This window comes from Emydura macquarii, unplaced genomic scaffold (assembly GCF_026122565.2).
Source record: "Emydura macquarii macquarii isolate MOO-44397 ecotype Brisbane River unplaced genomic scaffold, CSIRO-AGI_Emac_v2 contig_1146, whole genome shotgun sequence".
In the NCBI taxonomy this organism is placed as follows: Eukaryota; Metazoa; Chordata; order Testudines; family Chelidae; genus Emydura; species Emydura macquarii.
Window position 1 is genome coordinate 18,402,883 of NW_027131283.1, and position 26,633 is coordinate 18,429,515.

Genomic DNA, 26,633 nt, shown 5'->3' on the forward strand with positions numbered 1-26,633 from the left:
TTGGGTACATATAAATCTTGTTAATTAGCTGTAAAAATCATGAAAAGTTGACATCATGTTTTAATCATAAACTGCTTGGGCCATTGATGTTCATGTCACCTCCTGAATCTTTATTTTTGTGTACAAACTACAGAGTCTCTGACACTTGGTAACTTCACTCTCATGCTAACAATGCTCAGGGTTTCAAACACAATGAATTGTTTCTAATCACTAAGTCATAACCATACACACATGAAAAAAACATTGACACATCAGCAGTAGAGGGTTTTTTGTTCCCCTGTGTGTTAGCAGAATATTAAAGATCCTTAGGGATAATTAAATGCAGGTTTCAAGTGTAAAACCTGGCAGTCAGATCAGAAAAATCATTTTCTGTTTTCTAAGACGCTAAGGAACGTTCCTCAATAAGTTAAGCAGGAAGGATGTGAAACTGTAAGCACTACATTTAAACACGAGTTCTGACATGCTGAGAAGTATTTCTGAGGCAGCTTAACAGGTCCAAGGTATTATGGTCAGAATTATTAAATCAAACCTTAGTTAAATTCTTATCCAAATCATAATAAATGAGGTCAGCATCTGCTAAGATACTGCATAATAACTTGAGAACATAAGAACGGCCATACTGAGTCAGATCAATGGTCCATCGAACCCAGTATCCTGTCTTCTGACAGTGGCCAATGCCAGGTGCTTCAGAGGGAATGAACAGAACTGGTAATCATCAAGTGACCCATCCTAACTTGCTTAATTATACTTTCTGTCTGTAATTTAGTCCAGACCAGCTTTGCTAGTGATGGTGGTTGGTTTTTTTTTTTCCAACTCTTTTATGTTAGTATAATCAGTGAGTTGGGACGTTGGTGTATGTTTGTGCATCTAATTTTCACTCTAGGCTTTAATTCTAGTTACATTGTCAAAATAAACATTTTTTGCTTTTCCAAGTTTTGTTTCAATACTTTCAAAGTAAATATTTGCTTATGAAAGCGGAAAAGACTGTGTCCTTTTACCAATCCTTTCTCTTCCATATCATAATAGTTTAGTTTTACAGAACTGCTTCTATATGAGAGGGGAAAAATCCTTTTTTTTTTTTTTAAATATAATTTTTTTTTAGTGCTCTTTAAAAATGCTGTGTGTTAGTCACAGAGGAGCTACAACCAGTCATCTGTCAGTGTAAGATTTCTGTGGAAGTACTTCAACCCTGAGCTGGTGCCACTCAGATCTAGGTAAAAAAAGATATTTCAGTCTGTATGTCCGTTCAGTTTTTGGCCTCTATGCCGAGACTCCCAGTGAGGGTGCCAGTTAGGGCTAATTGTGATGGCATTTTGTGATATGAACAGTGGGAACTGAACGGGAATTGACAACATCACTGATCGTCATTGCCAACATGGACTGAATTTGAAACGGGGGAAAGTTTCCATAGATCCACTACTTCAAATCCATCTAATTTTAGCAATGACACAATAAATCTAAATACACAAATGGACCATCTGATAGGAGTCACTCCAGTTCCTAACAAACAGAAATGTAGCAGAAATCATCATCTTGGTTGGCAGTCTCTGCAGAATGGCCCCAAATTGAATGAGCATGGAAACTGACCTGCCATCTGTCCTAAGGGTGCATGCTCCAGGCGAGGGAAGGGGAGAGTTAGTAGAGCAGAATTGGGGAAGCTTGCTGTAACTGGTCTGTGGATAAAATAATAGCATCCTTCTCCAAGGATGGCATTTGTGCCCCTTTCATGAGTGCCACATTTGCTAAAAATTGGATTTAAAAAAAAAATCACCCATCATGGATTACTGGTTCAGTCTTATTTTCAGAGTTGTTTTCAAGCAACAGTGAAAATTAAAAGCTGGTATAGTCACACGATCAAGCAGTTTTACTTTAAATGACTCACCAATTAGTGTCTGTGACTTCAGTAACATTGCATTCTTGCTGATCACACTAGGTTTCAGTTTTCCCTATATATAAAAATTACATACCCACATCTATATCTTTTTTGACTTATCCAACTGCTGCAGCTGAATCCCTTATCCCAGATCTTTGGATGAGGTTTGGGGACAGATGAGTTACCTGACTCAGGATCAGGTCAGAAAAGCCTGAGGTAGTGGTAGGTTCGGGAACCAACTAGAAGAGCTGGGAGAGATTGTCAGTCTCTTTAAGAGAGAGTGTGCGCCCATGATTTGTTATTTTGGGTTCATAATTTGTGGGGTAGGAGTCTTATTAAATGCATAGCTGCCTTTAGATGATCAAGAAGACATTATGGCCAGGACTGCTTTTTTCCATCTGTCTCTGGCCAGCAGGTTGTGGGTTTTATTTTATTTTTTTGATGCGACGCTAACTACTGTCATCCATGCCTTTGTCATCTTGTGATTAAACTACTGCAAAGTGCTGCACAAGGGACTTTGCCTTAAATTTATGTGGAAATTGAAGCTAGTGCAGAATGCAGTTGACAAATTATTGTGTGGCGTATAGGGCTGGGAACACACTATGCCAGTGCTCTGTGGTCTGCAGTTTTTGCATGTTTGGGTTCTTAGTAGAGTTTAAGATGTTGATTTTAACCTATAAAGCTGTAAACGGTCTTACTCAAGAGATCAGTCTTTCCTTGTGTGACACAACTAAAGCTAGGACCTGTGTACCTGGGTACCCATTCAGGAGCACCTGTGATGGATAAGAGAGGAAGCTGCTGCTAGGATATTCTCTATGAAGGCCCCCGAGCTCCAGAATTCATTTTCCTCAGTTTGAAATAGCCCCAATTTGTTGACCTTTAAGTTACACTAAAAACCCCCATCTGTTTTTCCAAGCATTTACAGAAGGTTGAGGGCTTGGGGAACATGGGGTTAAGAGACGACTGGGGCGTTTATTTATTTGGCTAGCTGGTTCAATTTTATTGGGTTTTTTTTTCAGTATAATGTAATAATTGTAATTGCTGTGGAAGCGCCTCTGGCAATTGGATAGGCACTCTTCTGTGTGCAATAAATCTAAATAAGCTAAATAAAAGAACAGTGGAGGGACTTAAACATCACCTCATTTATAATCAAAATGAAACTGAACAGCGACATGATCACAGGTGAATCTATATATAGGAGCTTAAAGTTTCACTGTGTTCCTAGAAGGTCCATATATCCTGCAACACACCCGGAGGAGTTGGGGACTTTTCCCCCTTAAGTGAACTTGCCCAGGTATCTGCAAGGGCATAGTTTGGCCTACACCATCTTCATTACTGGTAATGAGGCACAAGATGGAAAGAACCAACTTGACTGTCAGAGCCCAAGATGAGTTTGTTGGACTGACAGTTAGAGGGGGAAAAAAAGCTATTTACCTGTAAACTGTGCCCATTTGATAGGGAAATTGGGGAGACATGATGACTGTGGAGCCCCTCAATGCTGTTATTACAGAGTCGCTTTTCAAGACAGAGCTGCCCTTTAAGTGACACACCTACACCCATACCGTAAGTCAGTATTAGAGCTAAGATCCTGGCTCTCAGTCCTGGGCTTGCTCTGCTAACCCATGTTAAGATAAAGCTATTTGAGGTGAAGAGGGAGATGGGACATGAGGGGATCAGCAGGGAACCTGCTCTGACTTATTAATGGAAACTTTTGAAAACAGACAGCCATAATAATTTGTTAATTTTTTCCCATGCAGAAACAATTTGTGTGCAGCAGAGTCATTCTCTGGAAAATATTTATTTAATTTATCGCCTTTAATTATCACTCATCTTTAACAGCATCTGGTTTTGATTTTTTATTAGAAAGTTTGCATGTCTGAACTGGGATGGGTGGTGTTTCATTTTTCCTTGTTTCCATTTCCTACTGAGTTGGTTCTTCTCATGGAGCGAAGAGATTAGCCTTCCTTTTTTTCATAAGGCACAATAAATCATACAATTATTCTACTGTAACATCATTATTACCATGTAAGCATGTTCATGTACATACGCTGCAGCTTACTTAATATATTTACTTGGGTCCATGAAGCCAAAGAGCAGACGGGGTTCTTGTTGGGAAGATGCATATGGCTTATGGGAGGATGTACTGTTTGGCCAAGATTTTCAAACATGTCAAGTGATTGATTATCTCAATGTTTGTGCATTATCTTGGGACACCTTAAAGGGGGCCTGATTTTGAGAGGGTGAATGCTCAGCATTTTCTGAAAACTGGGCCCATGTAATGTGTCTGAGCTTGAGTACTCAAAAATTGAGGCACTTGGAATCACCTTTGAAAATCCTGGCCATTGCTTTTGTGAGCAACTGTAGATAGAACAGATAAGATCTCTGTTGGCTTGGATAGCATGTTCCTTCTCTGGTGTTTTTCAAGGTCTATTAAGTAACAAAGTGTTTCTTAGGCAATTCAGTATTCACACCTCTGTTGTATTTGCTGCTGGTTCTATTTACAAGGAACCCCCTTTTCTCTGGCAAAGCTCTGATTGCTAAAGCGACAAATATCCATAACATCTCTGATAAACAATCCCACTGGAGGGAGCCGAAATAGACTGGAAAACATTAAACAACCTGTAACCAGAAGCAGATTGTTCCCAAACATGGAGTGCAATAAAAGGCATCCTTTATAAAATAATTACAAAGATTTGCTGCAAACATATTAGAGTGACCTGGCAGAATCTAAGGGACTAAAAACACCACCGCAAAAACAACAGTGAACTGGCGCTTCAGCCAGAAATAAAAAAAACTTGCTAAGGATTCTCAGAGCTTTACTGGATTGTATTCTCCTTCCAGTGGTGCCTGGTTATGCCACATGTTGTATTTGGATCTATTGAGTATACTTATTTCAATATGGTCTGCCTGTTTTCCCTATCATTCAATGTTTTCTTCTGGTTGAGCAGAATTATGGCCAGTGGTGTAAGGGTGAATTAAAAATGATGTAGCAGTCACTGGTCCTTACAGGTGTAAACCAGTGAGTGGTCGCTGCTGGTGGGGAATCCACATTGCCTCGCTGATGCAGATGTGTAATGTGTATTTATGATAATAGGTGTTACGGGGTTCATCAAAAGGAGACTAAAGCTCTGAATGTGTGATTTCCTTTGTCAGCTGGGGAGACCAAACTGGAGACCAAACCCAGAGGTCTTCACTTCGGTTTTTATGCAGGCAAACTCCCACAGAAGTCAGTGGGCTTTGTCTGAATAAGCAGTTTAGAATTTGGTCATAAAAGAGGAGACTGCTAATTCCAAAAAGATACAAAGCAAAAGTTACAGTCTGAGAGTCAATTTTAACTTGAGCCAGCTGTCATCACTGGGGGCAAGTTGCACTTCTGTCCCCTTTCTGTCCTCTCTGAGTGCACCCACTCCGGTGTCAGGCCTCGTGCCTTTACCTCTCCTCAGGTGGAATTCCACTGCTCTCAGACTGGTCCCTAAGCAACAGTATCCTATGTATCAACCAGGCCTACCCAGCCCGTCTGACTGGGTTTGGCACCTGTGGTTCTTCCCTTCGCGAGTCTCTGACCAGTGGTAAGTATAAGACAAATAACTGTCTTAAAAAGCAAAGTATTGCTTATTTTAACAGTAGGAACAAAGTATTCAGAGAAAAGGATTGTAAAACATCAAACAGTCTACATGCATGTCTATCTTACCTAAAGCCCTGCCTCCCTGGGTGGTGACCTCAGTAGGCCTACTTTTTTCAGACATCTCAGCGACTGCTTGTCTCAGCCTGCTTCCCCAAACAGCTCCCCAACTCCTCCCTCTCCTCTGGGAAAGAAAGTCCTGTTTAATTCAGCCAGAGTTCCTTTGTTCTTGTCAGTTCCTGAGCTTTGGCCTTGCTTGTCGAAACCAGTCCTGCAGGCTCTGCAGGAAGTCAAGCCACAGTCCTCAGCGCCAATGACTCTGCTGTTGTCCCATGACAGCCCTCAAGTGGTTGTTTGCTGAGGGCTGGCTTACCTTGAACCTCTTTTCTCTCTTCCTGCTTGTTTTCCCCACAGTCCTCCATTAAACTAGACCAATCTATTCGAATAGTAAACTTCCCAGTAACTAGGCCAACATACAATATTTATAAATTATTACAGAACAGCTGTCACACCAGATCGACAATGAACAGCCAATTGACTTTTGATTATGGTACAATTAGTGGTGTCATTCTCACATAGCAATTTTTAGATGACATTGTCACATTTTGGGGTACAGATCAGACCAATGAGAGGTTGTGTCACTGCTTATCCTGTAACCCTGAGTTCCTTAAAATGCTCTACTGCTGTAGCTTTCTGTCTGGATACTCCCAGCCAGCACATAAGCATGCCTTGAATAGCTGTGTGTTAAGCAGTTCTGGTTCAGCAACTCTGATTCCAGATGCCTGCTTGTTACACCACAGCCACACTCTTGAGTCTTGGTTACTACTAGCCAAGTGACCCCAACACATCCCCATTCCCAAATTTCTCCATAATCATCTGCCCTGAAACGTCCAGTCCTCTCTTGGAACATTCAGAGAAGTAATAAGGTCCATTGCTCCTTTAAAGAGACAAAAACACAGCAGTTTGTTGCTTTAACTGGAGTTAACAGTCACTTCAATTCAAAACACAGCACTGGGTTGTTTTAGATTAAAAGTAAAACAAGTCACACACCAGGAATAATGGAAAGGAAATAACATATACACACATACCCTCTGAATATTATACTCATAACAAACTGTTAACAAACAATAGGCTGCAGTTTCATCTTCTTTCTATTTTTAAATAGGGAACACATTTGGACACACAATGGACAATGTATACACTGAAAGGGTGGATATATTTGCTAAATAAATGTGAATTGTTCACCCAGCTCTGATTAAAGCTCTGTAGAAGGTGAAACTGGTCAGATCAAAGGAGTAATCATCAATATGAAACCTATAAAGGATATAAAAAGCAGTTCAGGTCTTTAGCCAATGTATGTTGTCAACACTTGTTCAGTGGACTGTGAGAAATAAGTTGGAAGAGAGTCTCAGTGCAATTCCTAGGGGGACAAAATCTATGTCCACTCCACAATCCCCCCTTCCCTCCTAAAAACCTGACACCCTTACTGGGACTTGGTAGAGAGCCCAAGAAATAAAGGGACATGGAGACTGAACTGCTCTTTCTTCTCTGGCTATGTTCCAGGTTTGAGGTATATTGACAAGACAATGCGGGGAAGCTTGCACTACACTGACTGCTGGTGTCCCATTTGTACCTGTTCTGTCAATTGAACAGAGGTTACTTCAGCTTCCCAGCCTGTCAGACTGACAACCACACAAATTAATAACATTAAAAAAACCTCTGGCAAATGGGCATACAGTTAGACCAAATTCTGCTCTGTCTCTATGGGCTTGCATGTGTGTAAACTAGGGGAGAATTTGACCCTATGACCAGCCAACAGCTGTAAACTTAAAAGCATAACATTTCCTGCACATTTTAATAATAGTATTTTACCTTCATCATCATGCTGGATGGTTTAGCTGAGTTTCCAAGTTGCCAGGGCTCACGTAAGATCAGTGGAATCTATTACTTTCCAGTCTGCTGTAGGTTACACAACTCATCCATCCAAGGGGAGTTTTTCCATATTGCTCATAGAAGGTGACATGGAAGGAGTGAAATGTTTTGCTGGAAAGGCACTGGATTATTTCCTCACAAATCAAGGAGCATAATATCTGTGGTTTGGCAGTGCCAGCTTGTCTCCCCATAACACAGAATCAATGAGAGATAGATGGTTACCACAGGGGATGTACAGGCATGTGGCAGATTGGTGTACTTCTTCCAGGTATTTTCCTCTTGTTTCTTATTAATTCACTTACACTGGAATCCTACAAAGAAGATTTAGGGCATATAGCCTTATCCCTTTGGCCATGCAGGATTGTTTTTCTATGCTATATTTATCACTATCTAGTTTTGATTAATTCTGGTAATGGGGATTCCAGAACTTCATTTGGGGGAAACTATTCTACAGTTTAATAAACCTCACTACTGTGGAATAATTTCCCTTATATTTAGCCTTAATTCCAAGTGGTTGAAGCATTCTTATAGGTTCAAAGTGCTGTTGCCACAATCCTTTTCCTCACCTGTTTTTTTTTTAACCACATCCCACCACCTTTTAATCCCTCCACTGACTCCTCCTTGCTCTGTGAATCAAGCTGCAGCTTTGTCCTCGCATTTGAGGCCCTGCACCATTCAGCCCCTATCTTTATCTCTGACGTTGTTTCCTTTGCGTTCCCCCACCTCCACCAGTGGGGCCACTCCTCCCACTCCTGTCTCCATGCTTTTTTCCATGCTGCCCCTATGTCTTTAATGCTCCCCCCCACCTCACTCTACTCCTTCAAATCAAATCCCTCTCTAAAACTCACTTCTATCATCATCCTCACAAGTGGGGAAAGGAATAATAATAATAATAAAGACATCTAAGTTACAGATCCCTCAAGATGTGTTCATACCTTATTACATAACCAAACAAGTTTATTGTCAAGAACATCCTTCCTCTCCTCTGTCCCCATTTTTTGTCCCTTTATGACTTACTGGTTGCATCTCACTGAATTGAAACTGAGGGCTATTCCAGGCAGGGACCATCTCTTCACTTGTTTTGTGAAGTGCTACTACATTGTTGGTCCCTCAAAAATAATAAGACCTTTGCATTAAATCTAGCTGGATGGTGTTGACATTTCCCGGTCTCTCAATTTTCTAGCTTAAAATGTGGGGGCATCACTCATGACTAACTGCTGGTCAGTCCTGAGATCCAAAGCTCTGGGTTGCTCTCTTGCCAAGCTGTAGATCTCTTGGGATCTACTTCCCTAGCTCATTGTCTTGTCCCTCTGTTCTGTTGTTCGTGTACCTGGTGCAGTGTCTGCTCATGTCAAGAGGTCAGGTCCCGCTTTCTATCTAGATAATTTCAGAATCCCGTGAAGGAAATGAACATGGAACATTCAGGCTTGACACTGGAGGTTTTACACTAGAGGCTGGGGTTTTAATTGTCATTTAGTTGTCATCAATTGTCATTGATTCATTAAAGTGGTTTTACAGATGACAAATAGGTCAGCTGAGGCCATCACTGAAGCAGGAGATGTGTTGCTCCAAATCGTATGGTGTGTTAAAATATTTTTTTCTTTTAATTTCCATGTATGCCCTTCTGTCCTATCATGCAAAACATGTTAGAAAGAACATATTGGGCAAAAATCTTGTCTTGAGTTATATTTAGGCTATTCCACTGAGGTCAGTTGATTTAAACCAGAGTGACTCCAGGTAGCAGTCTTGTCCCCCCAGTTGGGTAATTGAATGCAGAACTTAGCCTATTATAGATTCACAGAATTTCAGGCCAGAAAGGCCCATTAGATCTTTTACTCTGACCTCCTGTATATCACAGGCCTTTAAATTTCACCAGTTACTTCTGTTCTGAGCCCAATAACTTGTTCAGCTAAAGCATATCTTCCAGAAAGGCTTTCATCTGCCCTTGATCCGAAAACACCAAGAGACAGAGAGTCCACCATTTCCTTGGTAGACTTTGCTCTTGCTGGTTATTTTCATTTTCCATGCACTATAAACATTCTTTAGCTGCAACCTCTTCTGAACTGCTGTTACTATCCTTTTTTATTTTATTTTTTTGTAATTATTTTCCTTTCACTGATATCCTCCCATGCACCTTTTATATAGAGGAATAAACTGTCAGTCCCTCTCTATACTTTTTAAAGTAGTACAAGTTATTTATATTGTGGTGATCAGGACTAAACAGGGGATTTAAAACAGGGTCTTTTGTCATATAATAAACTCATCACTTCCTCAAATGTAGCCTATTTCAGTTATGTAGCCTAGCATTCTAGGTACCAATAGTCAGAGGTTTGTTTCAAAATCCTTCTGCGCTTATTGTCTCAGGTCATTGGGAAACCTAGAATTTATATAATAAGACTAAGTTACAGTGTAAACAACAGTTAGCTTTATTGAGCATATCAACTGGGCTTTTCTCCTGAATCACCTAAAACTTCTGAAGTCTGGTCCCAGCATATACTGGATCTTCAGTTATACCTGGGATGGACTTTCTAGAGGTGGCACCTACTTTGATTGTTCCAAAGTCCTAATCAGGAGCACAGATGGAATCTTTCCAAAGTGTCTATATTTCCCCACAGAGGATAAGAATAGCTCTTTCTGAGGTCAGTCAAAATTATCTGAATACTGTAGAGCATAGGGCCCTGGGATATCATAGGTCAATTCCATTTGTTTAAAGCAAAATATTAGCTTTATATATATATAAAGATTTCATCTCTGAATTCAACACAGCCAGACGACTCAAAGGACTGCAGAATTCCAGTTTTGAATGGCTTTATTTTGTGAGGACCTTTTGTTCTGTAGGGATGTTTTTACTTATTGTGTCAGATAAATTTTGTTGTTATTCTGTACTGAAGCCAGCTACCACTGTCTGCACGAGACAACACTACCTCTCTGCCGCACTGAGATGCCAAATAGATGTGTTAATATATGGCCATATGTGAATACTCCATCTGGAGTCTACATTCTGGGGGATGTACTGAATGATAAGCAGAATATAAACGTCAATAGTTTACTGAAATATTCACATATGGACACACACACTTGTATCTATATTTGGCTTTCTGATGTGGGAGAGACCGTGTGTTCTCAAAGAGATACTGCAACTGATAATCAACGAACTCTGGAGGAGTGGAGATGTACTGTCAGCTCTGATTCATCTCATATTATGCCACAGCAAAAGGCTGTGCCTGTGAGTATATTGTCACCGTTTATGAGTGCCCAGAAAATTTTGGGCTAGAGAATTATTTTCTTTTTAAGAGAAAAAGAAGTGGTCGGAGAGACAGAACTAATATATTATCCTAGTCTACAATACTCACAATACATCCAGTATCTGCAGAATATTTTGGAGCAGAGATAGATACTAAAGAGCAAAACCAGCACAGTTAATACTCAGGCTATTTACCACATACTACATTGTCTTACATCTCCATCCCCTCGCCTTGGAGCTTCTGTGCCTGAGACTGCTGTGCAAAATAAAGGATGGCTACTTGAACTAAAGTTTCTCAGTGGTTCTCATTCTATTTCAGAACACCTGATGGGAAAGACAATGGCCAGTGAAATGTTTTCTGCATTACATGCGTTCATCAACTTATTTGTTGGCTAGTCATTACTGACAATACCAGCTCTTTGTTGAGAGAGTCCTGGCTGAACAATACTTTCAGTTTTAGATTCTAAAGCATCATATAGCATGTAGTGATATCCTGCTTATCATGGATATTACTTTGAGTCACTTGAGTGACAGTCTCTAAAATATAAGTTTAAAGTATTTTATTACATACAAAAAAGTATTTACATGACATACATCAAATTTCCATATATCTTTGTATTTACTAAAAGCTATTGTCATGGGAAGTGTATAGGTAAATACCATGATGGAGAGGAAGAACTATCTCGTAGATGAGGCAGTGGCTTGGAGCACAAGATATTGTTTTCCTCTGCCTTCTTCCTGTGTGATCTTGCACAAATCACTCAGTCTTTTTGTGCCTCACTTTCCCTTCTGTAAAATGGGAATAATACTTCCTTACTTAAATGGAGTGTTAATTCTGTTTATTATGGTAGTTCCTAGGGTGAGGATAATTAATTAAATGTTTGTGAGGCACTCATGCTATGGTAATAGGAGCCAGATGAGTCCTTCGATGGATAGATTTTGTGTGTGTGTGTGTCAGACATATTCGGGGATAGATTCACACAGTCTATCCACCTAGATATTTATATAATGCATACACATTTTCTTCTTTAAAATGTTTAACTTTTGTTTAAATATGTCTAACTATGTTATTTTAATTTAAAGATAAAGACTCCTGAAGTATCACAGGTAAATTTATGACTAAAAATGCACTTTCCATCTGGGCAATACATTTATATTCAAGTGTAATGGTCTTTCTTTCTTTTCTCATTGTGCAATCTTTATTAGAGTCTTCCATGATTAATTTTAGAGTAGTCACACAAAGGGGTAGCTCTCCAAATATAGCACTGTCTGCATTCACTCTCACAGGGATTTCTTATTTATTTCTTTTAAAAAAGATATTTCATTCAGAGAATCCCCTGCTGAGCTTTTTATTGCAGAAAATTAGGAATCATAAATCGTCCCTCAGAAAACTATAAATTTAGTACAATTGAAACATTCCATGGGCAGAGCCTGGCTCTTTGATGAAATCACTTCTTTTTCTTGTATAATTTATGAGCTTTTTTCAGCATGGGGGGATTTATGCCTTTAAATTGCACACCAGGGTTTTATTGAATATAATTTGCTAGCAAATTTATATGAGCCAAATATATTGCATTTTATCCACAATTATGAGCAATAAAATTGATGGGGCTTTACTTTTCATTTTCCTCTGGCAAGCAGAGGAAGCATGAGTTTAGCTTGAATTTGGAGTGGAGTTTCTTAGAAATACATGTGTACAGCTTAAAAAAAAAATCAAGGAGCTAAGAGTGCAGGCTGAAAGGCAGAGGTGCCATTTTGGAAAAATTCTTATGGTGAGCAAGATGCATCTCCAGTGCTCCAGAAAGGTAAAGAGCACTTGGGAAATGATTGAAGTCAATGACTCTTACTGACTTCAATAGGCTTTGGATCAGGACTTTGTAAAGTAAGCTAGTAAGCTGGGAAATGACCTATCTCAAGGCAGCTTTCTGAAAATACATCCCAGTTGGTACAACCTGATGTATTCCAAAGGCAGGTGTGAGGGGGGAGATTGCCTTTTTGTGCTATTTTTATTATATCTAAATTGTAGGCCTTGTTTCCAAAGCATTTTTCCTACAGACATGAAATGAGAGAAAAGTCAGAATAGTATCAAATTCTTTGAGACAGGATTGTCTTTTAATAGATGCCTGTAAAGTGCCAAGCACACTAAGCCCTGATTTTCTATTGGCACTATCATCATGTATACAAATAATGGCCAAGATTTTCAAAAGTTGTTTCCTTAAAGTTAGCTTTCTAAATCCTTATTTAGGCACGTAAAAGAAAGTGGCCTGATCTTCAAAAGTGCTGAGTGGCCATTGACTTCACGGGGAGCTGCTTCGTGCTTTTGAAAGTTTAGGAGACCAGTTTTCGGCACCCATGTCTGAAAATCTGAGTGAGATCATCACACCCACTCCAGGCCCTTTATACCAGGTGAAGGGATGCAGTGGCAAAGGCACAGGAACTGAGAGAGACAGCCATAAGGCTGCCTTCTGAGGACCCGCTTTCAAGCTTTGGTGTTGAGGACAGGTCGTGAGACGGTAGGGCCTGCAAACTCAGGCAGTCCATCATAAATTTGATAGGCCCTGCCGAGCTGTCTAAATGACACTGGGGTAAACTCCATTCCATGGAGCAGTCCAGGATGGGGAAGGCACAACAGTGGCTTAAAGCCACCTTAGACCTCCATCCACCTGGGCTGTGAGTTCTGTACTATGCCTCTAAGAGGTGCAGCCCACCATCTCCCTTTCAGTCTATTTGATTATTGGGCCATGTTAAACACTGATAATATACTTAGCACTGTATAAGATATGCATACAGAGACAGTCCATACCCCTAGGAGTTAGCGGCCTTGAAATAAAGGATGAGGCATGTTTTTCTTCAAATGCTTGCTCATGTCCATTCCATTCTAGGTGTGTGCATGCATGGTTACCGGAATTTTTTTCCCCTTAGCAGTACCTGTAGGGCCGGCTCCGGCGCCCCCTGGAGTCCCGCGCACATGCCGTGGTATAACAGGTGCCGCCGGCCCTATGCCCCCTCAGTTCCTTCTTTCTGCCCCTGACAGTTGCTGGAACTAAGCACTTGCGAAAGCAAGCAGAACCTTTAGTACACTAAAGCAGTGTTAGCTAGTTGGTTTATCGTTATATGTTCTTTGTTAGTTTAGTAGTTGTAAATATCTGATAGTTAAGTTAGGAGTAGTCCCTGTTGGAACCTTCGCCTGGGAGCAGGGCATGCCCTGGTCTCTGGGTTTCAAGCCCTTCCCACTTAGTGACCCCCACAACAGCTATCTAAAGTGCCTGGGGGACGCTCACAGAAGGAGAAGTGCAAGGTCTGTAAGACTGCCAGGCCAGGGACCCAAAAGGAGAGGGTAATCCACATGAAGGCCTTGCTGATGGAGGCAGTGCTGAGACTAGCTTCTGAGCCAGCACAATCTGCCTCGGTGCCGAGCATCACATAAGGGCAAAGCGCCCAGTTGGCACCAGCCCCACCATGGCAACGGACTTCTTCCTCTTCCCCATCAAAGAAGAAACAGAGGAAGCAGCATTCAGAATCAGATCGCTCCTCCGCACTGAAAAAGTCCAAGGAAGTGGGGTTGAAATGGGACCTGTACCGGACCAACCGGTTGAGGGTCAGCAGAAAAGGGGATTGCTGCCCAGAAATGCAACCCTGACAAGAGAGCCACCCCCGATTCCTGGGAGCGGAAGAGGGCCTCTTCAGATTGCGGTGCCATTGATGCTGGAGGCATTCCAGGCGGCAAGGAGCTTGATGGCCCTGCCTTTTCTGCCTTCTTTCATGCCCCCCGTGCCGTCGAAAGACAAGGCTCTGGTTTCCAGAGGGAAGCCCATGATTGGTCCCCCGCAATGGCTGCACCACTCCCCTGGCCAGAGGCGTTCATCTCAGAGGACCAGGTCAACGTGCAGGGAGTCATCATTCCGGCACCAGTCTCCGAGGGGGCGTTCCCGATCCCTGTCTCTGGGGCATTCCTCAGCAGTGGAACACCAGAGACAGAGGCGGTCTCCGTTGTCGTTGTGGCACCAATCCTGGTCCCCGGCACAAAGGGCCCTGCATTCTGACGGACAGCACCGATCCCGCTCATCTTCGCATTGGCATTTGCCAGATGGGAGTCGGTGCTGTTCCCACTCTCTGGCACTAAGGAGTTCCCTTGTAGCAGCATGGCGCAGAACCCAGTCGCCGGTGAGGGAATCTTCGCCTAGAGGAGCCAAATGATGCCATAAGTCTTCGGTACCGAGGCACCAATCTTTTACGTGGTACTGGTCCCGCTCATCCTTTGGGCATGGATCCTCGGCAACCTGGCACCGGTTGGGTGAGCGGCACTGCTGGTCACCATCCTCGCACACCCCAACGCTGAGGCAGTGGTCATCAGAGTGTCATGGTATGCGGGGGTCGGGGCGCTGCTCCCCCACTCTGCAACACTGAACCGCAAGAGAGCCAGCTACTGCCCCCCATGGCTGTCCAGCAGCAAGTCTGTTTCCTCAGGGGAGGACAGGCAACCTGCCACCTGATGGGGGAAGCCCCATCTCCTGAAGACTCAGGAGCAAGTTCTCTGCACTGCAGCTCCTGTTTGACCTCAGGGCCAGTGGCCGGCGCAGTGGCCATATTGGGGACCCTGGGGTCTTCTGGTGGCCTCAGGCCCTTACTCATACAGGTTTTCTAGCATGAAGTCAGCACCAGTGGCCCCAGAGGGGGATCACGAGTCGGCGTCAGAGGAGGACTCAGACCCTCAAAAGGGAACATCAGCAGCAGCTCCCCATCAGCAGGAGGGGATGCCGCTGCCTCCCGTGCCAGTGCAGTCCTCATCATCTTCCCCGGTTGAGGCAGTCGCGTCGGGGCCATCTGTACCCCTGGATGATTATAGGGGCCACGAGGAGCTCCTTAAGAGGGTGGCCTCGATTTAGGTTTGGAGGCAGAGGAGCTCAGAGGCCTCGGACAGCCTCTTTGATGTGGTAGCAGCGGCAGCGCTGGCTGGTTCACTTTGCCTATACACGAAGGGGTGCTCAAGGTAATGAAGGCCCTATGACAGACGCCATCATCCGTGCTCCCAACATCTAAGAGGGCAGAAAAAAAGTACTATGTTTCCACCGAGTGATTTGAATAATTGTTTACCCACCCCTCCCCGGGTTCCCTGTAGTGGCGGCTGCCAACAAGCGCGATAGGCAGGGCCAGCCTAGCTCGACTCCCAAAAATAAGGACAACAAAAAACTGGACCTTTTTGGAAGAAAAATTTACTCAACAGCAAGCCTGCAGTTCCGTATTGCAAATCAGCAAGCGCTCCTGGGCAGGTACAATTACAATCTTTGGGACTCCCTCAAGCGTTTTGGGGAGACCCTGCCCCAGAAGCAGGCGCTGAACTTTGCCATCATCCTTGAGGAGGGTAGAATGGTGGCTAGAGCGGCCCTACAAGCAGCTTCAGACATGGTGGATTCAGCTGGGAGAGCCATGGCCTCGGCAATCTCTATGCATCGGTGCTTTTGGCTGTAGTCTTCTCCGCTGTCATAGGAGATGCAGCAGTCCATTCAGGACCTCCCCTTCGATGGGTCTGCTCTCTTCTCCGACCAGACAACACCAAGCTACACAATCTGAAGGATGGGAGGGCCATGCTACGTTCCTTGGGCCTTTATAAACCCCAGGCCTCGAGGCATCAGTTCCACTCCCAGCAGCAGCTGCCAAGATACCAGCGTCCTTGTTTCGCCCCCTATAGATGAAGGGACAGAGATAGGCAACTGTGGGTTCTGCTCCAGCTCCCCAGTCGGGGCCTTCCAAACGCTCCAATGGCTAGCGCCAATCCTTTTGAAGGTGTGCCCAAGGATGGCGTTCCATTTTCGAGACAGGATCCTCTTTCCCGTCCATTCCTCAACCAACTTGCTCCCTTCCTGTCTGAATGGGCCAAGATAACATCGGATCGTTGGGTCCTTGGCATAATCTTGGTGGAATATGTCCTGCAGTTTTCTTCCCCCCCCCAACCCTCCCTCCCTGTCCCTCTTCAGGGACCCCTTTCATGAGCAACTTCTCGTCTGAGAAGGAGCGCCTTCTCAGACTAGGGGCTATAGAGGAAGTTCTGCCAGACATGAAGGGGAAAGGGTTTTACTCCCGGTACTTCCTCATTCCCAAGGCAAAAGGGGGTCTCAGGTCCATTCTAGACCTGCGTTGTCTCAACAAATATCTCAAGAGACTGAAGTTCTGCATCGTCTCCCTAGCCTCCATCATCCCTTCCTTGGATCCAGGAGACTGGCATGCTGCCCTCAACCTAAAGGACGCATACTTCCATATTGCGATCTTCCCTGGCCACAGATGATTTCTCTGCTTCATCGTGGCCCGCTCCCACTACCAGTTTGTGGTGTTACCCTTTGGCCTCTCTTCCATCCGGAGAGTGTTTACCATGTGGCAGTGGTGGCTGTGCACCTAAGATGCCAGGGTGTGCAGATATACCCACAGTTGGACAACTGGCTGATCAAAGGCGGGTCTCAATCCCAGGTTCGAAGCAGCCTAGATCTCATATGTACCACCTGTCACCATCTGGGTCTGTTAATAAACTAACATTAATGCTGGTGCAGCAGATAAAATTCATTGGAGCAGTTCTGGACTCCAGGGAGGCCAGGGCGTTTCCGCCACAGCCTTGCTTCGAAGTCATGTCAGGCATTATTACTCACCTTCGCGAGTGCCCCATTACAATAGATGGATCTTGTCTGCAGCTGCTGGGCTAGATGGCGGATTGCATGCATGCAGTAAAGCTTGCATGCCTAGGGCTCAGGCTGTTCCAGTTGTGGCTGTCCTCAGTGTATGCCCTGAGTAGACACTCCCTGGACCGAGTGGTCACAGTTCTCCCCCAGGTTCTGTCCTCACTGGGAGGGTGACAGGACCCTCACTCAGTACTGCAGGGTATGCCATTTGAGGAAGTAGCCCCCTCAATCACGTTGGTGTCGGATGCTTTGGATTTGGGGTGGAGGGCCCATATCAGATCCAACCACAGTACTCAAGGGGTTTGGTCGTGGGAGGAACGAGAGATGCACATAAACGTAAGGGAGCTATGGGTGATATGCCTGGCTTACAGGGTGTTCCTTCCCTTCATCTCGGGCAGGGTAGTGTGCGTTCTGACGGACAACACGGCTGTAATGTACTATATCAACAGGCAAGTGGGGGCCCTCTCATTGGCCCTTTGCAGGGAGGCAGTGTCATTGGAACCTTGCGGTGAGCCATGATTTTCAACTTATAGCCTCTCACCTCCTGGGTATCAAGAACGACGCAGCAGACCACCTTAGTAGGTCCTTCTTACCCTGCCACAAGTGGTCGCTCCACCTGAGGGTGGCCGCTACTATCTTCCAGAGGTGGGGTTCTCCCCAAGTGGACCTATTTGCATCTAGACAGAACAAGAAATGTCTCCAGTTCTGTTCTTTCCGTGGACTTGAAGAGGGGTCGCTGTCTGACGCCTTACAGTGGATGGGGTTCTGATATATGCATTCCTACCCAGTCCGCTGCTGCAGACTCCTACTAAAAATTAAGAGGGACAGAGCGAATATTATCCTGGTTGCACCAGTATGGCCCCACCAGCATTGGTTCAGCATGCTGCTCGAACTGTCAATCACCCCCCCGGCCCTCCGCTGGAGTTGCCCAGGTGGCACGATCTTCTATCCCAGGACCAGGGTCGACTGCTGTACCCAGATTTACAGTCCCTACATCTGATGGCGTGGAGAATTCATGGCTGAACCTGGAGAAATGGGTATGTCCTTCACAGGTTCAGCAGATTCTGATGGGCAATAGGAAGCCTTCCACACATGCTGCGTACCTGACCAAGTGGAAAAGGTTCACCTCCTGGGCAACATCCCAAGGAATTCTGCCCAAACACTCATCAATTCAGGCTATTCTAGATTACTTATTGCACCTTAAACTTCAAGGCCTAGCTATTGCCTCATTGAGGGTTCACCTAGCAGCCATCTCAGCCTTTCACCCTCCAATAGATGGGAAATTGTTTTTTTCCCATTCCATGACGGTCAGGTTCCTGAAAGGAATAGAGAGGCTCTACCCTCAGGTTCGAGACCGGTGCCCCTCTGGAATCTAAACCTAGTTCTGTCTAGGCTCAAGGGTCCCCCTTCGAGCCTTTGGCTACCTGTCCATTGCTTTTGCTCTCCTGAAAGATATCCTTTCTAGTAGTGATTACCTCAGCAAGAAGAGCCTCTGAGATTAGGGCACTTACCTCAGAACCATCATACACAACCTTCTATAAGGACAAGGTCCAATTGCAGCCTCATCCCATGTTCTTACCCAAAGTAGTGTTGCAATTTCATTGTAACCAGGATATATTTCTTCCAGTGTTCTTTCCCAAGCCACATGGCTCAGAGGAAGAACGGAGGTGGCACACACTTGATGTTAGGCAGGCATTAGCTTTTTACATTGAATGCACTAAGTCATTCTGGAAGACTACACAGCTTTTTGTTGCAGTGGCGGATAGGATGAAAGGCTTACCTGTCTCCACCCAGCGCATTTCCTCCTGGATAACTTCCTGCATCAAGTTTTGTTACGAGCAGGCGAAGGTGCCTCTACTGGAGGTCGTCACAGCCCACTCCACCAAAGCGCAAGCTTCCTCGGCAGCTTTTCTGGCGCAGGTACCGGTGCAGGACATCTATAGGGTCGCCACGTGGTCATCGGTGCACACTTTCAAGTCCCTCTATGCTATCGTCCAGCAGGCACGGGATGATGCCAGCTTTGGCAGAACAGTGCAGCAGGCAGCTCATCTGTGAACTCCGGGCCCATCCCCAAGGTACTGCTTGTGAGTCACCTAGAATGGAATTGACATGAGCAAGCACTGGAAGAAAAGATGGCTACGTACTTTGTAACTGTTGTTCTTCAAGATGTGTTGCTCGTGTCCATTTCATTATCTGCCCCCGTACCAGCTGTCGGAGTTAACAGCAAGAAGGAACTGAGGGGCCATAGGGCCAGTAGCACCTGTTATACTACGGCATGTGCGCAGACTCCAGTGAGCACCAGAGCTGGCCCTACGTGTACTGCTAAGAGGAAAAAAATTTTGGTAACCATGAATGGAGGCACACACACACCTAGAATGGAATGGACATGAGCAACACATCTCGAAGAACAAGGTAAGTAACCGTCTTATACCTGACACTCCTGTGTCTGCCCTTCTTCCTCTGACTCTTACAGGTTGATTCAGAATCCGACTATTGATTAGAATTACCAAAATCTAGGTCCTTTTCTACACACAAACTTACACCAGTTTAAGTAAAGGTGTGTGTGGAGGGGCTATTAAAACCAATTTAGCTAAACCAGTGCAAGTTTGCTTGTGGAAAATGCTTATTTCAGTTTTAATGTGGTTTATTTCCATTTTATCTCATTTGAAAAAAAAAAAACCTGCTTAAACCATGCTTAAACAAAAATAAGAGTGTGGGATTTTCAGAAGCACCTAGGTGATTTAGGAGCACAAATCTGATTGATTTTCAGTAGCACGTGTGCTCTTTCAGGTTCTGGGTGCTGCATTTTGAGCATGGCAGGGGTATACACTCATCATGTCCCATGCTCAGAAACAACTCTGCCAAAAGGATGATAATATCTCTGTCTATTACAAATATTTATATGGCTTCCATTTCAGTGATATCTGAATGTCTCACAGCATGCCCATGAGGTGAGGTAGTAATATTGTGCCCATTTTACAGATGGGAAAGTGAGGCACAGAGAAACTAGGTGACTTATTCAAGGTCAGGATGTCTGTGCCAGAGCAGGGAACTGAAGGTAGGTCTCCCAAATCCTAGGTTAGCACCTTAACCACTGGACCATCCTTCATTTTCGCTGGGTGGTCCTTTTCCTGGGCTCCTGCTGCACAGTTGAATCCTCTTTCTAATGTGCCTTGGTAGTGGGACAGATCTACACAGGCCTCTTTAGCCACTGTAGAGGCACAGTGTTCTGAGCAGGGCTAATCCTAGCCTCTGGCAGATCCTCACGTGTTTCTCAGACAGCGCTTGAGGACTGTCCTACTTTGTCTATGCAGGGATTCACAAAGGGAGGCAAATGTCCCTCTATCCTGAGGGAAGAATTTAGAGCAAACTTTAGAAGGGAAACCTCATGGCTTTTTCCTCACTCATGAGCCTCTCCCTCAGGTTTTTCTGCAGGCTGGGACAATCTGGCCAAGAGAAGGGACCTGCATTCAAAGAACATTAAGGCTGTGATTTAAAATGACCGGATCGAAAGGGAATTCAGAGTTAAGGCCAACATGTTCTTTCTGCTATTTTTACCTCAACAGAATGAGTGGGGTCTCCGCATTAACATTGAATTTCCTGACTGGCTTGTGCCCATTTTGTGCCTCAGCCTTAATGTTATTGAAATATTCTATAGGCTTTGTGTTTAATGTATACAAAGTGGTGAGTGCCAGGGCTGTAACAGTGAAATATGACTTTCTTAATGAAATTTCAGTCCCAGCTCATTTCACTTCTGACACCGAGGTGACTGCAAATAAACACTTTCCATAAGAGTCATTTAAATGGCTGCTTAAGCCATCTATCAACTACTATAATGCTTAAATAAAAAAATAAAAAAGGAGTAATTCAAGTACAGTATATTACTGCCTGTGGCTTTGTTCCCAATAACCTTTCCCCCCATCCCACCCCACCCCTTGTCTTTCTAATAGTCAGATTCCCACTGACAGAAAACAAATCTCTCTCCAAGTTGGAGAATTTTATCAGATTTATCTCTGAATGTCAGCTCAACGTGTAGGAAACAAATGAAGTCAGCAGCATGATTTAAATGAGAAGTCTAACAATTTACAGTCTCAACTGGCTTCTCATAAACCTTATTAATGTTTGGCATCAGGTACCAAGGAACTATAAATAACATTCCAAAAAGAACATTTATATCTGCTTAGCCTCTCGTTATATGTCCTCAACACAGCTTAAATAATGTCAGTAATACCTTCATCATGAGCAGGAAATGAAAAAGTTACCCCATACATGTTTTGTCTTTTAATCAAATATTATTTTCTCCTCAGAACTGTGGGGCTGTTTTTTAGGTTTGATTCATTCAAAACGTATGTCTGCAATTTCCACTTGTTTTTCTAGATCTGAGTAGGTTATAAAACCCTTAAAGTTGAATCAAGCAGCATGATTTCTTCACTTGTTCCCTCCCAGGCATATAAACTTTGTTGCTGCTGTAGGTCTAAGTCTCCTCTTGGGTACATGTGCCAGTGGAACTCATTGACTTGAATGGGAGCTGTGTGCATGCAGCTATGGGAGAAATTTGCTCCCAAGTGTCCGAAACTCAGGTATAATCTCACTGGAGAAGAAGAAGAGAGATTTACACGCACCCTTACACTGCCCCACTCCTTCCCTACACTCTGTCTAATCCTCTCCCTTTCTCTCCTTTTCCCACCATAGTCTTTGTGCCCTATGTACTTGGAGCAGCCTTCCTTTCTTTCTGGGTACTAAAAATCCACCCTCTCTCCTCCATCCAGCACCTTACAGCTCACTTTGCCTTGCAATGCTGATCTGCATTCTGAAGCTGTCTGCTCCCAATCTCATGCCTGATCCTTATCGTTTTGATTCACTCTCTCTAACTTAGAATACCAGCTTTTCAGGGCAGGCACACTGGTATTTCTAAGGGTTTGTAAAACACTTTGGGCAACTTTGGTGCTATGTAAATAATAAATAGACATTTAGATTCTACAGGTCAAATTCTTCCCTTGGATGCATGTGCATGGATCCTATTTAAATCAATGGGAGCTGCTTAATTACATACAAGGAAAGGCTTTGCCTCCATGGTTGTGTATGTATATATGATACGTTGTGACACACACAGACAGATAAACAGAGAAATGCCATTGAGTTAAGGGTAGAGCCGCTCTTCGTTCAGCCACTGATACCAGGGCATATGCTGTGACAGTCACAGTTGGAATTGAATCACGTTGTTGACACACATCAATGAACAAGCAAAGAAACAAAAAGAGAAAGCATTAGAAACAGTGGAAGATATGCATCACACGCAAAATAAGGAGAACAGAACAGTGGTCTACAAACAAGGGCAAGCCATTCATGTTTCGTGGAAAAAAAAACGAGGCAAATGTCCAACATGGAGTTTGTGCTATGTGCTTACTGCAAAAAAAAGAAATCATTTTCAAGGTATGCAGACGGTGACGAGACTGTCCTATAATGTGCACCCAGGGAACAGTGATGGCAATACCTTTTCAAATAAGTTTGCCTTCCACCACTAACCACAATGTTGGTGTTGTGAAGAACTGAGGGAACAAGGGGTTTGCACAACTTCAGATATTACCATGACACCCAGCTCAGGCGTTTAAATGTGAAATTGATATTGGCTATACCTGCAATATGATGAGCTTAAATGATTACTGCAGAATTATATAAGATAATTCCCACAACCTGCTGAAAAGCAACTCCTAGCAAACATTCAACAGTGGCACTTTAGGTTGCTCCTTGGGATGATGCACATTGATATATTGGTAAAAGGTTAAGCTCTACAAACTAGACTTTGAAATAACTGAAATGTCACATGTGCCGTCTCCTGGGACCTTATTAATTATTGACACATATACAGCTGTAGAACACTTTTGCAACAGGGGCTTAACATCTATCATCGCACCTCACTGAGATCTAAGATAGATGTCAGACAGAAGAACAATGGTACAATCCTAAGGGTTTGCACCTAACAGTACAGTACAGTATAACAGTGCTTTTCATCTGAGCATCCCCAGGTACATTACAGACACTTATCAGCCACTTACTTGTCAGAGCTTCCCCTGTCCTTTGATCTTGCCTTTTCTATCCGGCAACTCTCAAGCCATCCAGTCCAGCCAGCTACTCCTATCTCTCATCCCAACCCTGTCTCCTCATGGCTCCTCCCACAGCTCTGGCTCTCAGTGCCCCACAACCAAGTCTGGTGGCCACCTCAACCAACTGCCTCCATGGGCTTGTCTCTCCGCTCTTGCTCTGACACTATCAGCCTTTTACGCCATTTCGCTTCCCCCCACTCCAACCTCTCCCTGTACTCATTCCTCCACAAATTTCTACTTTACCCTTCAACTGGCTCCACTCAAGCTTCCCACTCTGTCTTCTGACTGCTATGCTGAATGACCCTCTCCCTCAACTGCCATTCCACCCACCATCCCAAACTCCCTCTCCATGAGGTGGCTGAAATCTCAAGTGAGAGTCTTTTGTTAAGGTTATGAGGAAGTTACCATCAGGGGCTGACACGGATTGTCTTTGTGCTTTTTAACCAAGATGCCAGCATAATGGGTACAGAAGGCTTGGGTACAGAAGGCTTTTCAGAAGAAAATGCCTGGGGTCCAAAAAAGTACAGACAAAAATAAAACACAAATATTAACAAAAATGATATAAATATTTAAAAGTGCGGGTGACAGATTTAGCCCTTAAGAAGGATGTAACAGTGTTTAAAAGCAGAAATATTTGCCATACAGTAGTGGAACAGCTGGAGGTAAATTAATTCCAAGAATAATTAGCCATAAAACCAATTGTTTTTTGACCTGCAGCAGTCAACTGAAGGAAAAATAAGACCATTAGCCTGAGCAGGCAGACAATAATTAGTGGCTGTTCTACTGAGGCAGTTTTCCAGATAATACACAAGGCTTATGAAGACATTTAGAAGCCTCTGTAATAAATTATATTGTCTTTTGGGCTTCCAGGGATTTAACCACTTCTTCATTTTAAACAAGATACAACAATATGGTTCTCTATCACAGCTAAGAAATAAAAAACCCAAACAAAAGAACAGTTTTATTATATCATGTGATTTTAAAATACGCTTCAGGCTTCTATTGAATATTAAGTCGCCATAAAAACAAAAGAATACTAATTGCATGCTTTATTTATGGAAATTGCATGATAGCATCATCATTAGAAATCTCTTTGGAAATACCTCCAATAACTTGGTGGTGGAAAAATGAGTCACCGTGTAACATTGTAAATATTAAGTAAGACTTCTAGGTGTTCCACCTGGGAGGGAGAAGTGGTTATTTCTTTAAAGACTCCTATAGATGCCTGCAATTTAGCGGGGGGGGGGGAGGACTTTGTCAAAGCTATTGTTTGTTTTGTAAAGGTTTGTTTCGCCAGATTTGATCATTATTGGCAGTAACTGTTTTAGACAGTGCCGTCAAAACATCTAATTAAGCTATAGGCTCTAGTAGCAGTGGCAGCATTTATGCTATCAATATACAAATAAAACAGCGCGAGTCCTGCGGCACTTTAAAGACTAACAAATTTATTTCGGCATATTTTGGATGCAACCCACTTTGTTGGTTTCTGCCCACGAAAGCTTATGCCGAAATAAATTTGTTAGTCTTTAAGGTGCCACAGGACTCCTGCTGTTTTGCTAAAAACAGACTAACCCGGCTCCCCCTCTGGAATATACAAGTAAGGCTCAGCTTGCAGACATGAGGTAAAATTTTCAAAAGTGCCCACGTCCCATTTTCAGAAACTATTTAGGATCCTACTTCCCATTTGAAAATTTTAAACCATGATCAATAAAGCTCATAGTTATGTGTCACCATTGAGTCTCAGGACCTTGATTTAAGGACTGCCCAGAAACTGGGGACACTTCAGTGACCAATCTGTCCGATGTAAAAGGTTCACCAAAGTGCCTGTTAGCTATATATCATCAGATATGTTTGACAGTGTCAAAGTTACACAGCATTTATATGATATCTGTAGGTTTGTCTTGATATACATGTATGAACTTTGGACTTGCTTTGGCAGTTTGTGTGTTAAACATGGGCTGCATTTATCTTTTATAGAGATTATTATTATTTTTCATATTACCATAGTGTCTAGCAACTCCAGTCAAAGATCGGGGCACATGGTGCTAGGCTCACTACTGTTTAGACAATGAGGACTGTCCCTGCCCCATAGAGTTCAGAATCTACGTGTCAGACAGGGAAAGGATGAAGTAACAAAATGGAGTATAGCAGAAAAACAGAAGTCACAGCTCTCGACTTGCCAGTAGTGATGTGTAGACAGCCCAGCAGAAGTAAGTTTTAAAAAGAGACAGTTGTGACAAGTCCTTTGAAGTTTCATCCCCCTGGGGAAATGCATACAGGCTGGTTTGACCTGGTTCAAAGTCTTAGCAGACAAAGGACTTAAACCTGCTAAGGGCACCATGTGGAAGCTTGGTGACCACCTGTTAAATTAGGCAGTCACAAAAGCTGTTTATTATTTTAAGAGATGTTTTATTTTGAATGAACAGCACTTTGCTTTATGGGAGATGGTCACTAGTTAAACCCTGTCAGTCTGTCAGCCAACGAGGATGAGGGTGGTCTTGCCTAGTGGCCGGAGCAGGCAGCAGGTTTAGTGCCTGGGGTCACAGCTGTAGTCAGGAGCCAAAGCCAAGAGTCAAAACCAGAAGGCAGAAACTGGGTACCAGAGCCAAGGGTTGAGCTGGAATCCATAGCCAGGAGTCAGAGCCAAGGGTCAAACTGGAGGGCAGGAACTGGAGTGAGCAGGGGATCAGGCAAGGAGGAGTTCAAGGCAGGGGCAGCAGGAACAAGGTAACAGAAGAACAGACACAGTGGCGCATAGGACTGTGGCGAAGCCAGCAAGTTGCTGCTGCCTTAAGAACCAGTCAGGTGGTGTGCTAACCAGGCAGCCTGCAGCAGACCAGCTGTACTGAGAGGCTGCCTGGAGATTAGCTCTGCTGCAGGCCCCAATTCCTGACATGTTCCTCCTGACAGAGCAGAACTGTGGGTGCTGAACTGATGTCAGATCTGCTGAGGAGATCACAGTGAAGTAGAGGAGTCTGCAGCGGCCTCTGCCCCGAGAAGGATGACAGTTGGTGGCCTGAGACCTAAGTGGGGTGTCCTCAAAGAGGCCATTGGGGGTCAGAAGTGCATTTATAAGTTCTATCACTCATTTATGCACAAAAACAGTGTGTTCCTGTGATTTATGCAGGCTAAGCTGTGCGCACACAAACGAAAGCCTGCCTAAGACGCCTTTGAAAATGTGGCTTTAAAA